A 19,407-nucleotide genomic window follows, 5' to 3' on the forward strand; every position below is an offset into this window, starting at 1 on the left:
TTAGAGGTGTGACCTTCTAGGAAGGATGACTGCATGGTGAAGGCTCTTCCTTCATAAATGGATTAACCTATTCATCAATTAAATAGATCGTTTTTTGAGAAACATCTTTGTTATGAAAGGTATTAGTTACTTTTCTACTATTGTGATAAAACATCATGACCAAGACAGATAACTTATGGGGCTGGAGTATGATGGCTCAGCAGTTAAGAGCACTGGTTGTTCTTCCAGATGTCCTGAGTTCAATTCCCAGCAACCACTTGGTGGCTCACAACCATCTGTAATGAGATCTGGTGCCCTCTTCTGGCCCACAGGCATACATGCAGGCAGAACACTGTATACATAATAAATAAATAAATCTTAAAAAAAAAGATAGACAACTTATGGAAGGAAGGTATGTTTCCATTGCTGTATTAAAACACCATGACCAAAACAACTTATGGAAGGAAGACATATTTGGGCTTATGGTTCTAGAAGGTTACAGTCCATAATGATGGAGCAGAGGCAGTAATGGCAGGCGTGACAGCTGAGGAGGCAGCTGAGAGCTCAAGTCACATCTTGAACTGTAAGCATGAAACAGAGAGATCAAACTAGAAATGGCATGTCTTGAAATCCTCAAAGCCCACCCCCAGTGACAGACTTTCTGTAGCAATGGCACACCTTCTGAGTCTCCCTGAACAGTGCTACCAACTTGGAACCAGGCATTCAAATGCCTGAGACTATGGGGACATTTTAGTTAACCCACCAGAAAAGGTGGCACTCTTGCCCTGTTTCATGGGAGACCTTTTGCTGTACCATGACTCAGCAGGAAGGACCTCACCAGGGCCTGAGCTTGAGCCAGATGCTACGTTCCCCAACATCCCCGCCATGAATATCATGATAAATCACCCTCTTGTTCTATAAATTACTGTCTCTTGGGCATTCTCTTCTAGCAACAGAAAACAAGCTCAGACAGGTACAGAGCATGAAATTCTGGTATGTAACTACAGGAGCAAGTGGTAATAGGTAACAATAATAAAAGCATTGTGATTCGGTTTAAAGGAGTGCTAGGTGTTATGTTAAGAAGTTTGAGAATTAACTATAGGACATAGTAGGGCAATTAGTCTCCAATTAGTTTCAGAAGGATGGGACTGTAAGGATCAGCAAGAAGCAAGATGGATGCCAAAGATGTCCAACTGAAGGATGTTTCAGTAGCCCACCCAAAGGGATGCCCCACGGGAAGGAAATGGCAAAATTAACCTCATTATTTCATGGTTGTATTAGAGTGACACAGGTTGTATAATTATGGGCAATACAAGAGTCAGGGAAGGGAAGTCATGCTGAAAAATAAAAGGGACACAATGATCAGTTTGGGATGATGAAGTAAATGTGAGGGGAAGATGAGGAGGGATTAGATGCTAAGAAGACTGCAGGTCCCTGGACCAATCACGAAGCAGAATATGAGAACAAGTGTGATAAATTGTGTAACATTGAAGATCTGGGTGAAAGATGAAAACTGTGCAAGTAATGTGGATCCTTGGTGTTGGTCAGCTGGAAGAGAAAGGGAGCTCTTTTCTTCATTTCCCAGCTGGGCTGGGATGCTGGGGCATGTGGTTTCCGCGGCCCTCCTGGTAATGGTATTTATACAGATCCCGATTTCTGTTGAGGTTCTGTGAAAGCCGTTGTCCTCTGAGGCTCTCTGGGGCTGTGAGAACATTCTACCGCTGTTGGATTATTTCAGACTCAGCAGTAATCATCTTTTGTATCCGTTTCCCTTTTAAAAAACACCTCTCTATTTTGCATGTTTGTGTGGAAAGAGGGGGACGGGCCACAGTAGGTGTGTGGAGGTCAGAGAACATGTAGTAGCAGTTGATTCTCTTCTCCCCTGGTATGGCTCTGGAGAATGAAGCTTGGGTTTTCAGGCTTGGCTGCAAGTACTTTTCTCACTGAGCCATCTTACTGGCCCTTGCTGATGAGCTTCTACAAGCGTTTGGTGGATGAGCTTCTACAAGTGTTTGGCGGAATTTCTTTTCCACACTGAGAAAGGTGTTACACGAAAGAGAAAACAACCACCCACTTTGGGGAGCGTAATGAAGAAACTCGAATGTTTGCAGCTCACGGCTTTTTATAGGCTATGAATAAGTGAACACAGGATGAAATGGAAGAGAATAAACATATGCTTCGCTGTCGAAATATTTGCTTTGTGAGGCACCCACTGGCACCACTCACATTTATTCTGTAGACGGAGGATGCTGGGGGATGCAGTAGGACTAAAATATGACCTGCCTCTACCGCCCTTCAGGTCTCACTACTGGTCATCCCATTTATTTATGCTTTTATATGTCAAGCATTTACTGAACGTCAGTGATATGTCAGACACAGAGATACCCAGCCAAAATGTTCAAGAATTCCAAGTGTCCCAGGTGAGGAGGACTCATGCAGTGAATTGCGATTGCCTTTGGAGGATCTGCAGATAAGACTCATTTTCTCAGCGCTTGGCTTACGGGCATCTCTGTGTAGGGGTGACTGTATATATCCTTTTCCATGGGGGCTTTTCTTGGACTGAGGGACAGTAGAAAACACTGAAACATCTGGTACATCTGCAGTATATTTCTATAATGTTTCAAATAGGACTCTGAAAATGTAATGCAGAGAGAGGATGAGTGATGTTTCTCAGATCACAGTAGTGAGCAATAAGAGCTGTGTCTTAGCTAGGGTTTCTATTGCTGTGAAGAGACTCCATGACCACAGCAACTCTTTTTTTTTTTAAATTTTTTTAAAAAATTTTTCGAGACAGGGTTTCTTTGTGTAACAGTCCTTCCTGTCCTAGAACTCACTTGGTAGTCCAGGCTGGACTCGAACTCACAGAGATCCACCTGCCTCTGCCTCCCAAGTGCTGGGATTAAAGGCGTGCGCCACCACCGCCCGGCGACCACAGAAACTCTTATGAAGAAAAACATTTAACTGGGGGCTGGCTTATAGTTCAGAGGTCTGGTTCATTATTGTCATGGCGGGAAGCATTGCTGCCTGCAAGCCAACATGGTTCTGGAGAGGTAGCTGAGAGTTCTACATCTGGATCCATAGACATCAAGAAGAGAGAGTGAGCCGTTGAGCCTGGCTTGAGCTTCTGAAACCTCCAAGTCCACCTCCAGTGACAGACACGCTTCCTCCAACAAGGCCACTCCCTATGAGCCTATGGGGGCCATCTTCATTCCATCCACTGCCGTCTGGTATGACCAAATGTCAGCCTCTATAGTGTGAGCAGTTTTCTCCTTTACTGCATCATTTGAAGAAATGGTCTGAGAACCGTGCTGTACCTAGCCCATACAGCAGGGGTGGTTTTGGACCCCAACATTGTTCATGAACTACCCTGCCACATCCTTGATTTCTCTTGTACCATTGTGAGTCTGTGCTGGTGGGCCATTCTCATAATAGCAAATAGAAATGGCAGGTCTTGCTGTGTGGTCGCAACTGTAAGTTGTAATTATTTAATATGCTAGATTTGCAATTACTTAAAATTCCCAGAGTGAGGAACTCAAGCCAGTTCAACCTGGATGTGTCACCAAAGAGGACACTGAAAATCAGACTCCTTGCTTCTGCTCACTGTCTCTGTCCATCAGAGAACTTGGTGATAGATTTCTCCCTGTGCCCTAGTCTGAGATGCTTCGTGTACGCAGGCACGTATGTTATAGCAGGGAGCTGAAAGAACAGAGTCCTATTCGTGTGAAACTGTGAACTCTGGGCAATTTGGATTCAAAGTCTCAGCTCTGTGTTTGATTTTCCTTCCACTGACAGTGCCCACCCCAACCCCAGCAGCTTTCTGTGGGCTTCAGTTATTCTGTCTTTCTTTCTTGATGCCCTTTATCACAGATGTCTTAGCAGAACATTTGTGGTCAGTAGGAGAGGGGTAAGTTGTCTGGCATATTCTTGGTATATTATGGTTGATCTGTAGAGGATAGTTTCTTTGGAATACCATGATATTTATTTTGATTTAGAAGTGATTGAATTACTACTTATATTCTATACTAGGGTTACTTTTTATCTTTGTAAGGAATGTTTCCTTTATAGTCAGGGCTATTTTCAGCACCTTGGGGAGGCCTGGGAGCATGTGGGTCAGGATGATCATTCCTCTGGCTCTTGAGAGGCAAAAGTTCAAGGAAATGCTTGGTTGTTCCTCCACCCGATACCTTTCCACCAGTGTTCTCGTGCTGAACAACTGAGTAGCCATAGAAGAGCAGGTGATTCTGCTTTGGTTTTGTCTGTTCTTCTTTCCATCTCCCATCAGCGATGATGTCACGCCTCTTTGCCTGTGTGCTGGTGAGTTTTTGTCAACTGGACACAAACGAGAGTTCACTTAGGAAGAGGGAAACTCAGTTGATGAATTACCTCCATTAGACTGGTTCACGGGGCATTTGCTTGATTAATGGTCAATGTGGGAGGGCCCAACCCACTCTGGGTGGTGACATCCCTGGGCAGGTGGTCAAGGGTTGCATAAGCTAAGCAAGCTATGGAAGTATGCTCGTAAGCAGCACTCTATGTCCAACTCCCACCTCCAGGTTTCCGCTTTGGGTACTGGCAGCATCACTCAAGGATGAACTGTAATCTCCAAGGGAACCCTTTCCTCCCTGAGTTGCTGTTGGTCACAGTGTTGGTCACAGCAACCAAGAGTAACGGACACAGCCTGTGTCTCCTCTAATAGGCAGCAGACATTGGAATGCAGGGAAGAGTAAGAAAGATACCCTCTAAATACTCCATCACATCCAGGTGATGACTAAAGAGAGTCTGGCCTCTGAAAGATCGACTGGAAGACATTCAGTCTTTCCTGTATATGATGAGCATTTCCTGTTCACTCACACGGCAAGCATTTTCTTTTGAGCCTTTCGGGTCAGGTTTAATTAAGCCAGACAGGTGGATGGAGAAAAAGTCAGCTGTAGTCTCTGCCCCCGAGCAGCTTGCTGTCTCTTTGCAAGAGGGAGATAAATTAAAAGACACGTAAAATGTCGTAGTGGTTTTCCAGGCAGGATTATGCCAGCGGGAAGTGATCTTCCAACTCAGACTTTCCCTGGATGTCGTGAGACCCACGGTACATGAAATGTGATTTCCCTCCACTGGCCTAGAGCATTGTAGGGAGAAAATAATACCGAAAAGCTGATGGAGGCCAGATGAATATGCTACAAGGGGCTGAAGAACTATTAATGAATATTAGGAGGTGAGGTCTCAAGAGCAAGCGTGGGTAGGCTTTATGCTTGATATCCAGTCTGATTATTGGATGACGGGATTGCAGAGTTTAATGCATTTATAAATTTCAACCTTCATCCCTCCATTTGCCAACATCTGTTGATCACTATATGTAGCTTTGACTTAGGGGAAGGGTAAAGAACATGTCTGTGCATCCATTGCCATTCTGCTTCTGTTATCCATGGACCACTTTTCAAACTGGAGATAATAGTCACACTAGCCCAATACAGTTACTTAAAGAGTAAGTTGAGGCCGGGCAGTGGTGGTGCACGCCTTTAATCCCAGCACTCGGGAGGCAGAGCCAGGCGGATCTCTGTGAGTTCCGAGGCCAGCCTGGTCTACAGAGCAAGATCCAGGAAAGGTGCAAACCTACACAGAGAAATCTTGTCTCAAAAAACCAAAAAAAAAAAAAAAAAAAGAAAGAAAGAAAAAAGAAAAAAAGGGCAAGTTGAGACAAGATACAGAAGACATAGAAAGCACGTAAAACAGTCCCAGACCCTTGATCATCCACTGCTGGCTACACCCACGGGTCTAAGAGATTCTGGGGACAAGCACAGAAGAATTCCATCTCTGCTCTCCAGTAATATGGAGTGGAAGAGGAGGAAACCACTGTGGCACATCTAGCGCTGTGGCACATGTGGCATGGTGAAAGGAAACATCTGGATTAGAATTGGGGCAGTGACAGACAACTACAGGGAGGAAACGCTGTGTCAGTTAAGAGATGAGTCGAAACTATCCAGAAAAGTGTGTGTGTGTGTGTGTGTGTGTGTGTGTGTGTGTGTGTGTGTGTATCAAATAGCATGGGCAAGGGATGGGAAGCCGGGCATGCTGGAATACTTCCTCTTACATGCTGTGTGGGGAGCACTAGAAATGGAAGAGTTCATACCCAGGAGGACCAATGAGAGGCTGTCTATAAAGAACACCCACATCTCGCCGGGCGGTGGTGGCGCACGCCTTTAATCCCAGCACTCGGGAGGCAGAGCCAGACGGATCTCTGTGAGATCGAGGCCAGCCTGGGCTACCAAGTGAGTTCCAGGAAAGGCGCAAAGCTACACAGAGAAACCCTGTCTCGAAAAACCAAAAAAAAAAAAAAAAAAAAAAAAAAAAAGAACACCCACATCTCATAGGGCAGGTGAGCCAGAGATTGTCCTCCCAATTTCAGATGAGCAAGATGAACTCCAGCAGTTTCTTATGGTGTCCCAGTGAGAAACCAGCCCAGAGTGAGACACTACCCACTGTGTTACTATTTCACATTTCTCAAATGTGAAACCAAAGAGGTTTAACCCCCTATGACATACACAGAGTCAGGAAAGCATGAATGACTACGTGCTGGAGTCCGCTGCTCCTTGGACTGCTTTCTTTCACATGCCCTGTGCTTGTGGCTGTGCTGGCTCCCTGTTTCACAGAACAGTTCACGTGATTATAATGTCACGCGCACGCGATATCCCATGTCCCCAAGCTGCAGAATAAGACTCACTGGTAGCCACAAGGCTGCAATGTTTTGAAAATGAAGTCCTAAGTGACGCTTTCGGGTCCCCACCAGCCAAGAAGCTTCCTCTTGCTTACTTTCCATCCTGCTAATTTTGGCACCAAGGTTTTGGTTGGTGGGTGGGGCCTGATCTGACACACTTGTTCAGTAAAATCCAAACATCTCTGGGAACATGCCCCAGGAAGTAGCAAGGTAGCATCAAATGCATCCTGTCTACATGCTTCTAAAGGTCTTTTTAGAAATAGCCTAGAGCCCTGGGGATTAGGACTCTGACTTTGCTGTGTTCCATCATAAACTTACTGAGGCTATCTGCCTTGTCAGTTCCAGGGAGAGGGGATAGGGCACTTTTGTGTGCCTCCTTCTGTTGATCATCTACAGAATGATCTTGTTTCACTTGTTTAAAACAGAAACTGCTTGTCTTCAGGTGAAGAAAACACATTTGTTTCAAATCATGGGGATTTGTTAATTCCCTCATGTTATATTGCTTGACTTTAAGGTACAAGCTTCTCAGAAACGGAGAGTTTCTGAATTTGCATTCTGGTGTCTTAAAATATTCCATGGATTCTCCCAGGAATTTAGGCAATTTTTCCCCCTTTTAAATCAGTACAAGTTTGGTTAGGGCTTATAAATCAGTAATGCTCTGAACCTAAGAGAAAGCTAAACCAAGTTTAAATGTTACCCTTTAAAAACAAACAGGACCTAGAGAGATGGCTCCATGGTTAAGACCACCTGCTGCTCCTACAGAGGACTTGGGCTTGGTTCCCAGCACCCACACCATGGCTCAAAACCATCCATAACTCCAGTTTCAGAAGATCGAGTTCTTTCCTCTGGCCTCCGAGAACGCCTGTCAGACACTTGAGGCAACAACATATGTGCAGGCCAACAGGAGTGGTAACTGCCCTCCCTGTCAGCTTCCTGATGAGACTGAACACGCGGATAAACGACAGAAGTCATTCCCGGCAGCTCAGCATGCTGCTTCTGCTGTGCTTGGTCCAGAGCGATGTGCTATTGGACAGGGCTGCTGGCAAAACCACCAATAACAGATAACCACATATCCTATTACCTTTGTTTTTTACAGTTAACAGGGCTAAGAGGGTGGGAGGAGGGCTTGTCCAAGGCACAGTGTCTCTCTGCTTAAAAGACTTCTTGCCAAAGACTGACACAGCTACCTAGAAGCTGAAAAAAAAAAACATTTTCTTTTTACCTCAGTTTACTTCTCTGTGAGATGGATGCACATTAAAAAGATTAATAGAGATATTGAATTTAAGCACTTGGAACAGTATATTCAATGAATGTTAATATCACAATAAAAACCTCTTTAAATAAGCTGTGTGTGTGTGTGTGTGTGTGTGTGTGTGAGAGAGAGAGAGAGAGAGAGAGAGAGAGAGAGAGAGAGAGAGAGAGAGTGAGTGTTCCTGCAACTGATGCTTCCCATTATCATAAATGAGAAACTGAGGCACAGATAAGCAAAGTGGTTTACTTAAAGATGGAACACTAATATAGAGCACACCTATTATGCTGCCTACACTTTTTTAGAACTGGTTTTATTTTGTAATCTATTCCTGATATTTGTAAAAAATGAGGAATGAAGGATGAACAAGTTCATTGAGTGCCCATGTTCTTTAGACTTCGCAAAACCTTGCTATAAAAACATTTAATCAGCCGGGCGGTGGTGGCGCACGCCTTTAATCCCAGCACTCGGGAGGCAGAGCCAGGCGGATCTCTGTGAGTTCGAGGCCAGCCTGGGCTACCAAGTGAGTTCCAGGAGAGGCGCAAAGCTACACAGAGAAACCCTGTCTCGAAAAACCAAAAAAAAAAAAAAAAAAAAAAACATTTAATCACTTTCTAAATTTGCCATCTGTTATTCTACATAAGTGAGTTAAAAATGAAATGAATTGTCTTAAACTGTCACTATGGAATTTGTCGAAAGTGTGTTTTAATTAATCTTGCAGTGTGAAAGGCCTGCGGCAAGCTTTCATGGCACTTCCACTGGGCCATCTGTCAACTCAGAAACCCCGTATTCTGCAGGGGCCTATGTTCTCACCTGTGTGGGGTAAGGTGCAGGCCGCACCATCCAGGTTAGTGGGCAGCCATGCTGCCTGCTCAGACTCCAGTTCCCAAATCCTGCACTAGCAATGTTTCTGTGATATGCAGACGAAATTCTAAACAGTCTTAGTAAATAAGAAACACAGAGCCAAATACAGAGGTAATAGCCAAAGAGATCAGGGAGCCACTACCTTATCCTACCACCTCGCCGCCATTGCTTCCCCAGAGACAGCTTCTTCCTGACTGATTTGTGTTTTTATTGCCTTTCTGTTCTGCCTTCTCATTGGCTTTAAGCCCAGCCACATGACTTCCTCATCACTGCCTGTCTATACAGACCTCCAGGTCTCTATGGTTGGTACTGGGATTAAAAGCTCGTGTCACCACACTTGGCTGTGTCCTTGACCACACAGAGACTCTGCCTGCCATGTGATTAGATTAAGGGCATGTGCTACCACTGCCAGACTTCTGTTTATGGCTCGCTATGTGACCTCGCTATGTGACCTCTGATCTCCAGGCAAACTTTATTTATTAACATGTGAATAAAATCACATTTCAGCACAATTAAAATATCACCACAGTGATAACCTCTTACAATCTTTGTAGCCTGAACAACATCCTGCCAGGGACTGCCCCTTGCCCCCCCACCCCCACCAGAACTCAGCAAGTAGCAGCTCTGGCTAAGAGCCAACAGATCTGCTCTTTTGAAAACTATTATTTATTCACAGTAGTTCTTTTCTCATCATTGTGACAAAATACATCACAAAATCCATTTAATTGAAGAAGAATTTGTTTTGTCTCAAGGGTTGAGGGTACAGTCTGTCACACCTCAGGAAGTATGGTGGTAAGAGTGCTTACCACTGTGGTAGCAGGAATGTGAATGGAAGGCCACATTTTTTTTCCAGTTAGAAAGCAGAGAGATGCATGCTGGCACTTACCCCATTGTCTCCTTTTTCCTCAGTCCAGCATCTCAGCCTATGCCATTATGCCACCATTCAGGGTGGTGCTAATCCCACAGATTCAAGGAGAAAGACTATCGACCCAAATCATGGATAAAGTAATTAAAGCAAGCAATTAATTAAAGCAAGCTTTTAAAAGATTTGTATACATGGACTGACTCCCCCTTATGGCAAGGTTCAAGAGATCAACATTGGATGTGGGGAAGATCAGGAGTTTTTAGGTCAGGGTAGGGGGTTTCCAAATGGGGGATTTGGCAGGCAAATAAGTGATGTTACAGAAGCAGAACATAAGCCATAACAATTTGGTCATAACAACCTTCTGAAACAAAGACGTGGATGCAAGGTGGTCATATCAAGGTAGTCATAACAAGGTGGTCACAACAAGATGGTCATAACAAGGTAGTCACAACAAGGGAGTCATAACAAGATAGTCATAACAAGGTGGTCATAAGTAGGTAGTCACAGCAAGGTGGTCACAACAAGGTAGTTGCAACAAGATGGTCACAACAAAGTGGTCATAACATAACAGGTGGTCCTAATAACCTTTTTGTTGTGCCCATATCGCCACCCCCAGAGAGACCACCGAAGACCAGCATACCAGAATGCAAAAGGCTTAACTGCTTCCTTAGTGTGCCCAAGGTTGTAAGTATGGAATATTTTAAGGTTTAAGAGTCCAAGGTTGGCATGGTGGCCCACGCTTCTCATCTCAGCACTTGGGAGGCCAAGCCTGGAGGATCAGGAGTTCAGGGTCATTTTCAGCTACATAGTAAGTTCAAGGCCAGTTTGGGTTACGTGAGAACCTGTCTCAAAAACAACAGAAAGATTGAAATGTCTGTATAAAGGGTTTCAAATTGCTTTGGGTGGAATTAGTTACTCTTCCTTACTTCCTATTTATCCCATTTGCAATGGTACTGCGCTTCCCATCTGCCTGCCTATTTTGTATGCTAAATTGATGTGATTTGAGAAAATGGGGAAAATGAGAAGGGCCTCTGATTATGGGGGGGGGGGATGAGAGATAAATACAGGAGAAGGAGAAGATAAAATTACAGCAAGGCCATCTAAAATATTCATAATCATATTATTGACTAACTAAAAATAACCTTATAATGTGCATAGGTCTGTGTATAAATGAAGTTTACTCACCTGGGTTTACAATGCTTCCTCCAAGAGCCAAAGACCGTCTAACAAAATCTCCGGCATCTGGTGTTAGAAGCTCTCTTTTTCAGCTGTTGGTCAGGGTCGTTCAGGGGACTCCCAAGACATTACAAGCTATTGATACTGCTCTCGGTTGCCCCCACCCCAGCCCCCAGAGGCGAACGATAAGTTCCAGTTGGTAAAGACACCAGCACTTTGGATGCAGGGCCTTGAGGCTTTTTAATCTTATGTGCTCACAGCATATAGGTTTGCCTCGAGTCGCAAATGAAACTTTGGACTTTGTATTCTAGAATTAATACTAGAGCTTTGAGGCTATTTGTATGGATTGATTAAATTTTGTCTGTGAGAAGGACATGACTTTCAGGGAGCCAGACTAGGCTATTATGGTTTGAATGTGGTTTGTCTTTTCACTTGTAGGAATTTACTTCCCACTATCATGTACTAAAAGGTAGATGCTTTAAGAGCGAAGATTGCTTCATGAATGAGCTTATCTACTCATGTCATGAATGAACTAACAGGTACATAGGTTAGCTAAAGAGTGATCTGCTATAACAGCTAGCTCAGCAAGGTCTCTCACAAGCTCCCTGTCACTGATGCCACTTGTGCCAGCCCAGGACACTGCACACTGCCAGCAAGAAAGCTATTGTCCCTCATCCTTGAACTAGAAGTAATGGCAGCACTATGATTTATGGATTTCAAAGTCCTGGTTTGAAGAAACCTGGTTTTTGGTTTCACAAGAAACCTATTTTCACTGCACAATCTATGATATTATTCTAGTAGCAATAGAAACAGTTTAAAACATCCTTTAAAGGATAATAGCGTTAGATATTCAAGGAGTGAACAAATTGTGGCCTGTTTGTGTGGGACCAAGGATGGTTGCTCAACACAAAAGTATGCAGTTACTTAAAGTATTATGAGATTTTTGTGCATGCATACAGTGGTGTGTGTGTGTGTGTGTGTGTGTGTGTGTGTGTGTGTGTGTGTGTGTGTGTGTGAGAGAGAGAGAGAGAGAGAGAGAGAGAGAGAGAGAGAGAGATTCAATTATTATGCAATTCTTAAGCATGAACTTCGTAGATGACCATGTTGTATTATAGAATCAAAAGATTAGACAGACCTAGAGCCTCACTTCTCTTGTATTCTTACACAGTGAGCACCTTTTCTGGTCAAACAGTAGCCATCTCCAGAGTAGAAGAAAGTAGTCACATCACATGGCTGCAGGCTTTGAAGGACTCATACGGGCTTCTTTGAACAGCACCCGCTTGCCTCTGGAGATGATGTCCCTCTGCTTTCTGTGACTTGTAAATAATATCTAGCTTAAACTTTTCATATTTATCAGGACTGGCTAGCTCAAATGCCTCTTCTGAAGTGGTCCCTTTTATTCATCTGGCTTCTCTTGTAAGTTTTCTTGGTAACATCATACTTGCACACTGTGGTCATACTCACCCCCTACTACTGCTCATTCTGTGATGGATCCTGGGCTTCAGAGGGGGGTGATATTGATGCCCTGTTTAGTGCTGATCACTCAGGTCACTTATTCTCGGCACATTTGTCTGCTATTAATCCCCTCATGGGCTTTTGCTCACAGCCAAGAGAGGTTTGTCTGATTAAGACTGAGAGCTGCACTAGTCTGTGGATATGAGCATTGATATTTGTAAGGCAGTCTAACTGGTTGCCCATTTGCTACAATGTTAGTAGCAGGTTTCCCCTATAACTGCCCTAGTGAGATGCTTTCAATCAGTTCTACAATGCCAGCATTCTTTCCCTTACAGCCAGCTTCAGATTCAATCAGGAAGTGGTTGGTACATCTAGAACATTCAGGTCACTATTGTCCTAGTGGGTACATCTTGCTAGGCATTTTGGTATTGTAGTTTACACGGTTCATAGCTGAATGTGCTTGTTGATGACTTAACCTCCCCGATTAGCCTGGGTAGCACCTTCCAGCACTGTGAACGTTAACCAGCAGGGAGGGAGCTTCCAGCTTCTAGCTTGGTTTCTGTGTGTTTTGTATCCAACTTTTTAGACAAGACTATATTTTCTTTGTTCTCTTAATCATGGATACTGTGGGTCAGGGGTGAATCTTAGTGAGAGTCTTCACTGCTTATCCTAAGTGTTGACTCCTGAATGGCACAGGCAGGCTCACGCATTCCTTTCTGTAGTAATCATGATAACCGGCATGGAACTAATTACAGAACAACAGCTAGAAATTATTTATTGACTGGTTCTAAAAACTGATTGTACCTATAAGGATAATATATGGGAAAATGTTCCTTTAGGTTCTGAAATTGATAGAACTTGCTGTTACTTATTGATTTTGCAAACCTGAGTTTTTTTCATATTCCCAATAGCAGCTTTAGTTCAACAAAACAGGTAAGTAACCACATATAAAAGTGAGCCACCAATTTTTTTTTTTATTGAACGCACGTTTTCATGTTAAACATCTTTAGTACTTAACATGCATTCCTGCTCGCTTTAGAAATCAAACTTGATTTATGGATCCAATTAAAAACCTTTTGTTGAAAGGAAATCTTTTTAAATTTTATTTTTATCATTCAAATATTTAAAGATGTTGCTTTTGTTCTTTGAGCTTCCTGTATAGGAACTTGAGAAAGACAATGGACATCTTTATTAATAAGCTGCCGTAAAAATTCAGCTTTCAATCCAGAAAGCATGCTTTTTACCTTTTAGTTTTGCTTTTGAAATCTGTCAGAGGTATAAATAATTCTGTGGTATTGTGCTCATAATAGGCCCAGCTACTACTGGGGTAGGTAGATAAAGCAAGAGGCAAATACTCTGATTTTTAACTTTTGGTGATAGCATTGGAAGAGCCCTGTTCCAGCTTTTTACTTCTTCTCAATGTCTCCCCTCCATTGTATGGAATTTCCCACTCTCACAATGAATAAACAATTTTCTGAACTCTTTTTGTCAATGAGTGGGATTGATTAGGTACCTTTTCTCCTGTACTGGTGAAGGTTCCTGGGTCACTTGTTATAGGCACAATAGACTTGGATTCCAAATTTAGTTCTAATACCTATTGGCTTTTTGATATGAGCAGTTTACTACCCCCTTCCAGATTCGGTTTTCTCATCTAAAATATGGTCTACTCTGCAGGATTGATGTATGCATCACAGACAACACATGCGTAGCTCATCAAAAGGGCTTTATCAAAATCATACCCTTGAATATGTTACTGGTTTGTATGAGACTGGGGACCGAAAACTTCTAAGTATATGTGGAAAATAATTTTAGCTTGTCTTTCAGATAATTCATTTCTTTGTGTTAAAATATAATGCCCAGATTGTATCTAACAACACAGCTCTACAGTCTCCTGTAGAGGATGGTGATTTTTATTGTGTACATTTTCATGTATTCCATTCTATTAAAGGGGCTTACCCTTGCTTTCAAGAGAGGATGTAGTGCAAAGAGATGTCTTGAGTTGCAGATATCAATATGGCCTCTCTCCAGTCCTTGGACAGATAAAGCACACTGTGCTATTTGCATAGCTTAACCAAGTCCAGCCTCAAGCTAGAGAAGTTCAGAAGTATGGTGATGTCAGGGGTCTAGGGAAGGTCCTCTGACACCTATATTACCACCCTAGCTACTCTGTCCATTGCCTTTAATGCCACCTGATCACCTTTAAAAGAACAGGTGTTTATTTCCCCGCAAGAGAGAATGATGTAATGGTCCCACCTAATTCCATCCAATAAGGAATGCTGGCCCAATCCAGCTTGTTCTTGGGATGTCTGCTCTTATAAGGAGCTAAAGAGTTATTCATAGGTGTTTCTTCTACCACCTCGGTGGATTACTTCTGATGTTAATTGTCTTCACTAGTCTCCATTTTGTTAATCGACAAGTTTAGGGGATGGACCTTTACTAAAGGTGTTACTTCAGCTGTTGTTTAGGCATGACATATTCCTGACCTAATTCAATCCCCATTGTATCCTCTTACATATGAAGTACAAGCTACATTTTATATCCAAGGAAGGTGAAGACAGGCGTCTTTGAGACCCATGCCAAGATGATTGAGAGAAGAACAAAACTGAGATTTGAAACTATACCAGTGTGGCTACAAAATCTGTTTTTTTTTTCCCCTGTGACATGATGATGTCATTTCACTTTTAGGAAGCATGGAGGCTCTTACTTGTTCACTATTCTACCCCAACTCATAAAGACATGCTCTTTTGAAAATTATCCAGTAACTCAACATCTCAGAAAGCTTTACTGTGTGGTCTCAAAATTGCTAGATCATTGGAGTTTTCAGTTTTAACTATAAAACTAGCTTATAATTTATCATTGACAATATCCATGGAAAGGTTGCAAATAAAGCATTAAGAAAGCATCCCAAGAGCACAATACAATAGAAAGATTACACTATTCAGTGCAATAGAAAGATACATCAATTCCATACATTATCTGATTACTCATAAGCAAATTGTAGATCTTTCCAGTTTCATGTTCTTTATTTATAAGATAAGGATGATAGAAATATTTTACATAGCCATTATAAGAATTAGTTTGGATAGAGAACATAATACCATCCAATCTGAAATATTAAGACATTAATTGCACAATAGATCTTATTATTGGAGACATCACTGACATATTACAAAGATCAGTGTGTATAATGTATGTGTTCAAATTCTAGTCCAACTGTCCATGTTTCCCCCTAGACCGTGAGACCCTTGATGAAGGGATGATACTGGATTGATCACTGCTGAATTCTCAGCCCTTAGCACAGGATCCAGCATATAATCAGCAAATAAAAAATGTTGGTTGAACTGTGGATAAAACAGTGATTGTGGGTCCATGGTCTAAGGCTGGATCAGGTTGCTTGTATTTTCGAATGTATAAATAAAAATAAGGGTCAAGATAATGCATAAGGTTCTTAATACCTTAAGATAAACACATTTGAAAATCCTTGAGCGGAAACTCATGTGGTATCTTTGAGCATCAGTTAAATGCCATCAAAGACAAGCAAGAGACAAGAGTTTTTCCCTTGATTATCCTTTTAATGAGGAGAGAAAGCATGATGACTTTTTTTTGGAGTGAATTTGAGGTCACCAACTTTATTAACTGGGGGAAAAAAGCCCTGGCTATCTGATAGATGTATAATGAAATGCAGATTATATATGCTTCTAAAAGAAATGATCCAAGATGCTGAGAAGGAATATTCCGATTCATTAACCATCTCTAATGAGATGTGGAGAGGATGAATTGGTTGGTCAGCACTATTGAGCAGACACATCTTCCCTGACAGGTCTGGGATGGATTTTGCTGACTCATAAATTAATGAAGATCTGCACAATAGCCATATTTATTGGCCTCCATTTATGTTGTATGCTCCAGAAACTTATTCTTGATTTTACTTTTTAATTAAAATGTGTACCATTGTCACATTATTATTGCATATGTGCTCTGAGACCAGGAACTATATGGACAGTTTCATTCTTTATAAGTCAATATAGTCAAAATGAGATAGAATTTACATAAAATGGGTATAACAACTGCTACATTGAGCTATATTTTTGAGGTTTAAATGATCCTGAAAGCTCAGTAAATAAAATGTTATTATTGTGACATAATTATTAATAAGCTGACTCTCTACTTACAGTTTAGTTTCTTCAGTTCATTATCTTTATTGGCTTAATAAAGTAGGAAGCAAAGAGGTGCAAGCTGGAGGAAACTAAGAATCAAACACCCCCACTAACAGTTTTCTCATATTTATCTTACTCGTTAATGCTTTAAACATTAGTGATATCAATCTGGGGACTAAAGGCCTTTAGTTAGCCTCTTCTGAAAGGAAGTTTCCCCCCGATTTGATTCTTTGTGTGTTCAAATCTTCCTTATATTATTTTTGAAGAGGACGATGCTTAATACTCAACCAACTTAGCCCAGCCCTGGTGGTACTGACACCATGGGGCCAATTCTTTCCTAACAGATATTTCTCAATTTTTGTTTATGGGATTGTTTTTCCTCTGAGTTCTGAAACTTAGGTGTGTAATAACAAAATAGCCCTGCTACTAAAAGATGAATATTTCGAGCTTGTGTGTTTGTAACTCAATTTGATTCAGCTTTAACCCGAGTGTTTCAGAGAAGGTGATACTGATGCGATTTTGTCATTCTTGTTTTATTTAAGAGTGCACACATTTCAGCATTTAAAACTACTAAGAGGAGATGCACGTATAAAAAGAAAGACATAAAACGGGTTATACAAAAACATTTTGCTGGAAAGGTACAGGCATAAAACCAGAGGAAAACCATATGGATACAGCACTTCTTCAATTGCTTTTGCTTGTCTTACATAATTTGATGTTCATGTTACACAAAGGATTTAGCAATATTTGTTTGACAGGCAAGTGCTCTGTCTATCACAGAGCATCTATTTCTTCCTTTTTCCTGGTGTATTTGGTACCATGGCAACAGACAACCATGCCTGGTCTGGACTCCCACAGGAGAATTCATTGCTCCTTTAACTGTTTAAGGGTTGATCCAGGCTCAAGAAAAGCCATCTAAATTCCAAGCCAACCATCTTTGTGCTGTGTCAGCTGTAGAGGGTTTCCTCGAACCAAGCAAGGACGTTTCCAACCAGCTCTCCCTGGGGGCGTCTGTAAATGGAAAGGAGGAAGCAATGGAAGATGTTGAGCATTAATGGAAAGGTTTCTCCTTACAGGACTTTGAACAGGACCCATAGCATGAAAATGATTCAGCTGAAGTCAGTGGCTCCAGGAACTGATCCCTTCTGGAGGTGGAGTCCCCTTGGAAAAGGTCTGTTCTGTCCTTCCAAAATGTCACCCTGAGTGGCTTCAATTTGTTCTTCTGTCACAGCCTCAAGTTTGATGTGCATCCAGGAATCGCCATGGAAAGGCAGCATTGGGGGTCTGTGGACACGCAGGCATGTCTGGTGTTTCTGATACTGATGGGATAGTCCTCCATACTTGGTTTATTAAACTCCTTTTAAGGCTCACTTATACTTTATAGAAAATCTGGCATACAATTCTCAGCTTAACTCCTGGACCAATCTTGTTGTAAACATTAATTCTCATCACACAAGACAGTGGCAGGCAGATTTTGGAAGGACAAAGCAATTCATGAATTACATGCTTGACTACCTCTCCTGTCTTCCAGAACGAATATTCCATAGGTCACATCTGCCTCCTGAGCTCACAGAATGCTCCGCAACCAGTACTGTCACCTGCGATTAGCTTTCAGCTAGCCCTGAGGCAAAACCTTGATTAGCGTCACAGTATTTACTGTTCCTGAATCTGGTATCCACCATGTAGCTTGGAGGTCTAATCAGGTTTGTTCGATGGTAAAGAATAAAGGTCTTCCAATAGCCCAAATTGTAAACGTAACAGTGAACTGTAGGAAGTCATCAATCATGAGAAACCACATCAACTTCAAGAGTCAGCCACCCTCCCCTGTTCTTTATGTAATATCTCTGCTTCTATTTATCCATCTATTGTGCCGACTTGCTTTGGAACTGTCACTGAGCACCCCTTCTCCTCCTCCTCTTCTCTCTTCTTCCTCCTCCTCCTAGTCTTGTTTTTTATTCTTCTCTTATATTTTTGGTGAGTATGTGTGTGTGTGTGGTCTGTGTCTGTATACATGTACGTGTGTTCTCATGTGTATGGAGGCCAGAGGTCAATGTCAAATGTCTTCCTTGATCAGCATCCTCCTTCCATCAGGAGGCAGGTTCTCTCCACTGAATCCAGAGTTTACTGATTTGGCTAGCCTACCTAGCCAGCTTTGGACACTTTATGATTTTTGCCTCCGGAATGCTGGGGTTACAGGCAGGATGTCATGCCCACCCTGCACTTCCAAGGGATTCATATTTTAACAGATGGAGCAGAGGTGTTGTGAGACCAGCAGTGGTGTGAATCAGCCTCTTTCTGTCCTTTAGGAGGAAGAGATACAGTGGCCATTCCTCCAGAATGGCCAGTGTGTGGTCAGCAGTATGAAGTACTGTAGCAGGAATCTTAAAAGTTCTTATTAACAAAATCAAACCTGAGGCCAGTTATTGGGGTGAGCACTGGAAGATCAGAGAGACAGAACAAGCCACATCCAACCTCACCTGGCCAACTTCTCAGCTGATCTTGTTTCCTCAGACTGGAAGCCTCTGTGTCCTCGTATCCGAATAGCTCTCAGCTGAACTGTGCTGCTCAAAACCTAAAAGCTTAACCAGCCAAATGCTTAAGCAGCCAAATGCTTCTAGTTTCTGGTTCTCACGCCTTATATACCTTTCTGCTTTCTACCATCACTCCCTGGGATTAAAGGCTCACTTTCTGGGATTAAAGGCGTGAGTCACCATGCTTGGCTGTATCCTTGAACAGATGGATTTCTGCCTCTGGAATGCTAGGATTAAAGGTGTGAGTACCACCATTTTCTAGCCTTTGTGTCTAGTGACTGTTCTGTCTCTGACCCCAGATAAGTTTATTAGGGTGCACAATATTTTGGGGAACACAATACCACCACAAAGTACAGAATCATTCAGCAAAGATTTGCATGCTTTCTCTTGTGAATTTGACTGGTTGGATATTATTTTCCTCATCT

The 19,407-nt window shown here is 42.3% G+C and overlaps 1 protein-coding gene across 1 annotated transcript in view; it reads left to right on the forward strand.

Moving 5' to 3' along the window:
- Window positions 1-19,407, forward strand: part of LOC128115349 (zinc finger protein 431-like) — a 96,711-nt gene that overhangs the window by 45,152 nt on the left and 32,152 nt on the right. Inside the window, exon 10 of the mRNA XM_052745916.1 lies at window positions 17,528-17,622. The gene's annotated coding sequence lies outside the window, so the exon portion shown is untranslated. The remainder of the gene's footprint in view (window positions 1-17,527; window positions 17,623-19,407) is intronic.

This window comes from Peromyscus californicus, unplaced genomic scaffold, assembly GCF_007827085.1.
Source record: "Peromyscus californicus insignis strain IS unplaced genomic scaffold, ASM782708v3 Scaffold_1__1_contigs__length_55948999, whole genome shotgun sequence".
Lineage (NCBI taxonomy): Eukaryota > Metazoa > Chordata > Mammalia > Rodentia > Cricetidae > Peromyscus > Peromyscus californicus.